The sequence below is a fragment of the Lotus japonicus genome, chromosome 2 (genome assembly GCF_012489685.1).
Source record: "Lotus japonicus ecotype B-129 chromosome 2, LjGifu_v1.2".
In the NCBI taxonomy this organism is placed as follows: domain Eukaryota; kingdom Viridiplantae; phylum Streptophyta; class Magnoliopsida; order Fabales; family Fabaceae; genus Lotus; species Lotus japonicus.
In genome coordinates this window covers 32,575,256-32,580,763 of record NC_080042.1, presented here as the reverse complement: position 1 = coordinate 32,580,763, position 5,508 = coordinate 32,575,256, and the positions used below count along the sequence as shown (strand labels likewise).

Here is a 5,508-nt window from a genome sequence, read left to right as displayed (position 1 = left end):
TCCGGAGCCTGAACGTACTCTTCGCCGTCGTCGAGCGCAACAAAGGCTTGAAGCCATGGCTGCTTAAATGACGGAAGAGGAGATGCAAGCCCACATTGAAGAAAGAGTGAATGAGGTTCTTGCTCAAATACTTCAAGAGCAAGAATTGGAGAATGCCAATCGTTCTCTCAGAGACCTCACCTCGGCTGCCATGAGCTACGATTATCCGGGCAGCATAGTTTCCCCCGATGGCACGGGAAACTTTGAGCTGAGGCCGGCATTCATCAACTTGGTGAGCCAAAATCAGTATGGTGGAGGTGCTCTTGAAGATCCTCATGCACACATGGAGCTGTTTATCCGCAATTGCAACACCTACAGAGTTCAGAATGTTTCAGCGGACACCATCCGCTTGAGTTTATTCCCTTTTTCATTGAGGGATACTGCTGAAGAGTGGTTGAATTCACAGCCCCAAGGTAGCATTACATCTTGGGAAGACTTGGCTGAGAAGTTCACCACAAGGTTTGTTCCAAGAGCCCTCTTGAGGAAGCTCAAGAATGACATCATGACTTTTGCTCAATCCACCGACGAGAATCTCTATGAAGCTTGGGAGAGGTTCAAGAAGCTCTTGAGGAGGTGTCCTCAACATAACCTTACTCAAGCTGAGCAAGTAGCAAAGTTCTATGATGGTCTCCAATATTCTTCGAGGTTTGGCTTGGATGCGGCTTCAAGTGGAGAGTTCGATGCCTTACTTCCACAAGTGGGGTATGAGTTGATTGAAAAGATGGCTATAAGAGCCATGAACTCTAGTAATGATCGCCAAACCCGAAGAGGAGTCCTTGAGGTTGAAGCTTATGATCAACTTATGGCCTCCAACAAGCAACTCTCCAAGCAAATGAATGAGATTCAAAATCAAATGAAGACCACCAAGATTGGTGGTCGAGTTGCCAAGGTGGAGTGTGTGACTTGTGGAGGGCCACATGACAGCGAAGAATGCACAGAGACTAGACCGGAGGAGGAAGTGAAGGCTATGGGTCAAGCTCGGAATGACCCATTTTCAAATACTTACAATCCAGGATGGAGGAATCACCGTAATTTTTCTTGGAGGCAAGGTAATAATGGGCAAGGGAGTGGTTTTCAGAGACAATTTCCTAGCCAAGGATTTCAAGGCCAAAGCTCAAGACAACCTCAAGAGCGAGGAGAAGGTTAAGGTAGTGGTTCCAAGAAGAGCTTAGAAGAGTTGGTGGAAACTTTCATCAACCGGACGGAGAATAATTACAAGAATCAAGAGGCGGCTATCAAGAATCTTGAGAATCAATTTGGCCAGCTGGCCAAGCAAATAGCCGAGAGACCTCAAGGTAAATTTCCTTCCGACACTATCCCCAATCCTAAGCAAGAAAATGCCTCTGTTGTAGCCACTAGAAGTGGGAGAGTGATGAATGAATTGAAGAAAAAAACAGAGGGAGAAAAGAGAGAGGAGATAGTGGGAGGAGAAGTAGTTGTACCTATTAAGGTGAGAGAGGAAGTTGATCTTACTCCTGAAACTAGCAAGGTTCCGTTCCCTAAAGCATTGGCTAAGAAGAGCTTAGATAAAAAGTTTTCAAAATTTGTTGATGTTTTCAAAAAGCTCCACATTAGTATTCCTTTTGCCGATGCTTTGGAACAAATGCCTATATATGCTAAGTTTATGAAGGATATTCTGCATAAGAGAAGAAGATTGAAGGGAGTAGATGAGACGGTGTTGATGACGGAGGAATGTAGTGCCATTTTGCAGCGGAAGATGCCTAAGAAAAGAAGGGACCCCGGTAGTTTCACTATTCCGGTAGAAATTGAAGGCATGGCGGATGTGGAAGCCTTGTGTGATCTTGGAGCGAGCATCAATTTGATGCCGCTCACCATGTTTGAGAGGCTTAACCTAGGAGAGATTACTCCAACCATGCTCTCCTTGCAAATGGCAGATCGATCCCTCAAGACTCCATATGGGATTGTGGAGGATGTAATGGTGCGGGTGGACAAGTATGTGTTCCCCGTGGACTTTGTTGTGCTTGATATGGAGGAGGATGAGAAGATTCCTCTCATCCTTGGTCGACCTTTCTTAGCTACTGGTAGAGCTAAGATTGATGTTGACAAGGGTCACCTCATTCTCCGTGTTGGTAAGGAAAAGGTACGGTTTTCTGTTTTTAATCCTATGATTGAGACTAACCATGACAATGACTTTGTCTGTGATGTGATTAGAAGCAGGTCGAAGGTTCCGGAAGAGATCCCCAAAGTTAATGCCCAAATTGATGAGTTCCATCCGACTCTCATCAAGCTTGTTAATGGTAACAAGTACGGGGGGTCCAAGTACGAGAACTTACATGCTCATATGGTGAAATTTACCCAAGCTAGCACCCTTGCTAAGATTGAGGGTGTTTCAAGTGATGAAGTGAAGATTAAACTCTTCCCTCATTCTTTGACGAGGGAGGCTAGAGCTTGGTTTGATGAGCAAGAGGACATAGCCTCATGGGAGGATTTACTCCAGAGGTTTTGTGCAAGGTTTCTTCCTTGCACTTGTGGTAAGTTAATCAATGGAAAGGAATTTCCTTCCTAACATCATCGGAAGGAGAGACCACCTAGGACTATAACCTAGGGCTAAATGGGAGACAACCCATTCTTTTTATTTGATTATTTTCTATCTTTTAATTTTGTAGCATTTTAGTATTTAATTTCAAAAAAAAAAAAAAAAAAAAAAAAAAAAAAAAGTAAAAATTTTTGTGGAAAAAACTGGGTTGAGCGCCTAGGCGCCAATTCATGGCCGCCTAGGCGCCAATTCATGGCCGCCTAGGCGCCAATTAGTGGCAGAGGCACTGCCTCTGTATCTGGCACGAGCGCCTGAGCGTTCCCCATGAGCGCTCGAGCGCTCCTATACGTTTTTTCTGCCAGATTTTGGGTTTTAAAACCCCAACCTTTCATTTTCCCATTCTTAACTCCCATTCCTTCATAAAAAACGCACCCCACACTCTTCATACCCCATTTCTACTTCTCATTTCTCACTTGCACACACTTGGACTCTCTCATTTACTTCCAAGTTTTGCATTGCATCAAGCTCATTCCACTTGCACCCACTCACTCTCAAGTCAAGGTAAGTTCCATTTTCCACTTTCCTTCATCATAGTTCATGAGTTTTGCAATGCATGCTTCTTGTGGGTAAGGGTGAGTGAATTTGTGTTAGTGCAAGTTGGGTTTGGGTTGTATTTGTTCATTATGGGCTGATTTTGTGCTTAATTAGAAAGGGGTTGTGAATTTGTGAGGAATGGGTAGTTAGGATTTTGTGGATTAGTTTAGTTTAGCTTTTGCTTATAAGGTGTTTGATAGAATGCCTCAATGGGTTCTCTTAGTCGATTTTTGGCAAGTGCTTGTGGTTGTTTTTCTCTCTTTGCCAAAATCACTAAGAAACTTGTTGGGTGCTCTTAGGTTGTTCTATTTTTGTTTTTGTACAGAGTTTCTCCTCTCATTTCTTTTTATTTTTTTTTTTGAACTAACATTTCTAACGTTTGTGGCTTGTGTATGTGCTAACAACTTTGCAGATGCCTGTAAAAAGAGCAAGAACCAACACAAGAGCTGCAACTTCTTCCTCCACCTCCCGGAGTTTTGATCGCTCCCGCTTCCTATCAGCGATTAAGGAGGAGTTTTACCGAGCTCACCTAGCACACAAGGAGTGTGTGAAGGAGCGGGGAGTTTTGTATCAGGAGGGAAGGAGAGACCTCTTGGGCATGCAAGATGCCATGGAGATTAGGAGGTGGAAGAATTGGGTCAACCCCATTCCGTTCGCTTGTGAGGTCATGGTTAGGGAGTTCTACGCGAACACCTACTGTGACAATCAAGAGGACAGGTCCAGGCCACCGGTGAACTCATCCTGGTTCAGGGGAGATGTGATTGATTACAATCCAGCAGTCATTCGCAGGCATCTTGGTCTCCTCACGGAGGACCAAGAGAAGGAGCTTTTCCCCGAGAAGGCCACTTATCATGAGCTCTTAGAGGAGAAGTCACCGGAGATCTTGGAAGACATGAAGGCATTGATTGTTAGGCCTGGGCGGGACTGGGAAGCAGTTGAAGATGAAATCATTTTTTAGAGAAGGAAGGATATGACGCCGCTGGCTAGAGTTTGGGCTGAATTTTTGCAGGATTCCCTCATTCCTAGCTCTAACAAGTCTGAAGTTAGAGAGGTTACATTGGTTGCTATCTATTGCATCGTGAGAGGTGATCCTATGGATGTGGCCACCATCATTTCTGGTCGGATTTATTCCCTTTACAACAGGAGTAAAGACAAACATCGGCCCATCTTTCCTCACTTGATTTGCTCTTTGATTCATGCGGTGAGGGACAGAGCTAGGAGGCCAGTCCATGTTATTGAGAAGAGGTTGCCTGTGGCACCTCTGCTCAGTAAGGAGAGGATCGCTCAACTTTATAAGGAATCGACGGCAAGGATGCCTCAAGAGGAGGAAGAGGAAGAGGATCCTGAGGAGCCAGCGGAGGAAGAAGAAGAAGAGGAAGAGGAAGAAGAAGAGGAGGAAGAAGAAAATGTTGAGGTGGTGAATGAGGTGGTTACTCCACCACGTGCTGACCATTCTCCTGCTTGGATGGAGGCCGCTTTCGGGCAGATGTTTTTGAGGCAAGATCGCCTACATAGGGATCTTGACCTCCATTGGAGGGGAGGTAGCACATCAGACCCCAGGTATAATGGGCCCTTGGATTTTAATACCTTGGAGCAGGGGATGATAGACTTGAGCTTGATGCATGATGCCGGTGTTCATCCGGATTATGGCGATGGAAGGGGTGACCATGACCCCATGGAGTGACTATGTTGAGGTATCTCCACTCTTAGTTTAGGTCATGCATTTTTAGCATATTTTCAAGTTGTAGTTTTTGTTTTCTTTTGATCATGCATTGTCTTAGCTGGTTTTGTTTTTATTTTGGGGTCTTTACTTCCCTATACTCACATGCTTTTAGCTATAGATTTGCTTCCCTACTAGTGCTGTTTTTGAAAATGCTTTTGTGAATACTTGTTGTTGTTTCGGGGATGAGTGATTGCATGTTGGGGAAGAGAGGAGGAGACTTCGGTCTTCCGAGTGTGTCTTGAGAAGGGAGTCGAGGTGAGTCCATTAAGGGTCTATCTTTGACCCTTTACCATAAAAATTCCCTGGAGGATCCTGACTCATTTGCAATTCTTGGTTCTGCGTTAATTTCACTCATAGCATGCTTAGTGATTTCTGTTTTATTCTTGAGACTTATAGGATTTCTTGAGATTCTGAGTTTGTGGTTGAACATTACCTTTAGTTGCCCCATTTGAGCTTAATTGGAGAATCTTTTTGTAGCCAAAAGTTTGGGACGGATGTTTGGTTGGAATATTGGGGGAGTGATGGTCCTTGTTGTGTTGTATGGAGCTGGAAAAATGAGAGATAGTCTCTTGCCCCAAGAAAAAAAAACAGTAAAAAAAAAGAAAGAAAAAAAACTCCTAAACAAAAGTTGGAGTTGGAAAAAAAGAAAAGAAGA

The 5,508-nt window shown here is 44.2% G+C and overlaps 1 non-coding gene across 1 annotated transcript; it reads right to left on the bottom strand.

Moving 5' to 3' along the window:
* Window positions 1-523: 523 nt before the first annotated feature.
* LOC130741570 (small nucleolar RNA R71) lies at window positions 524-630 on the bottom strand. The gene has a single exon (XR_009020461.1). It is a non-coding gene; the product is annotated as a small nucleolar RNA R71 (small nucleolar RNA).
* Between the last annotated feature and the right edge of the window lie 4,878 nt (window positions 631-5,508).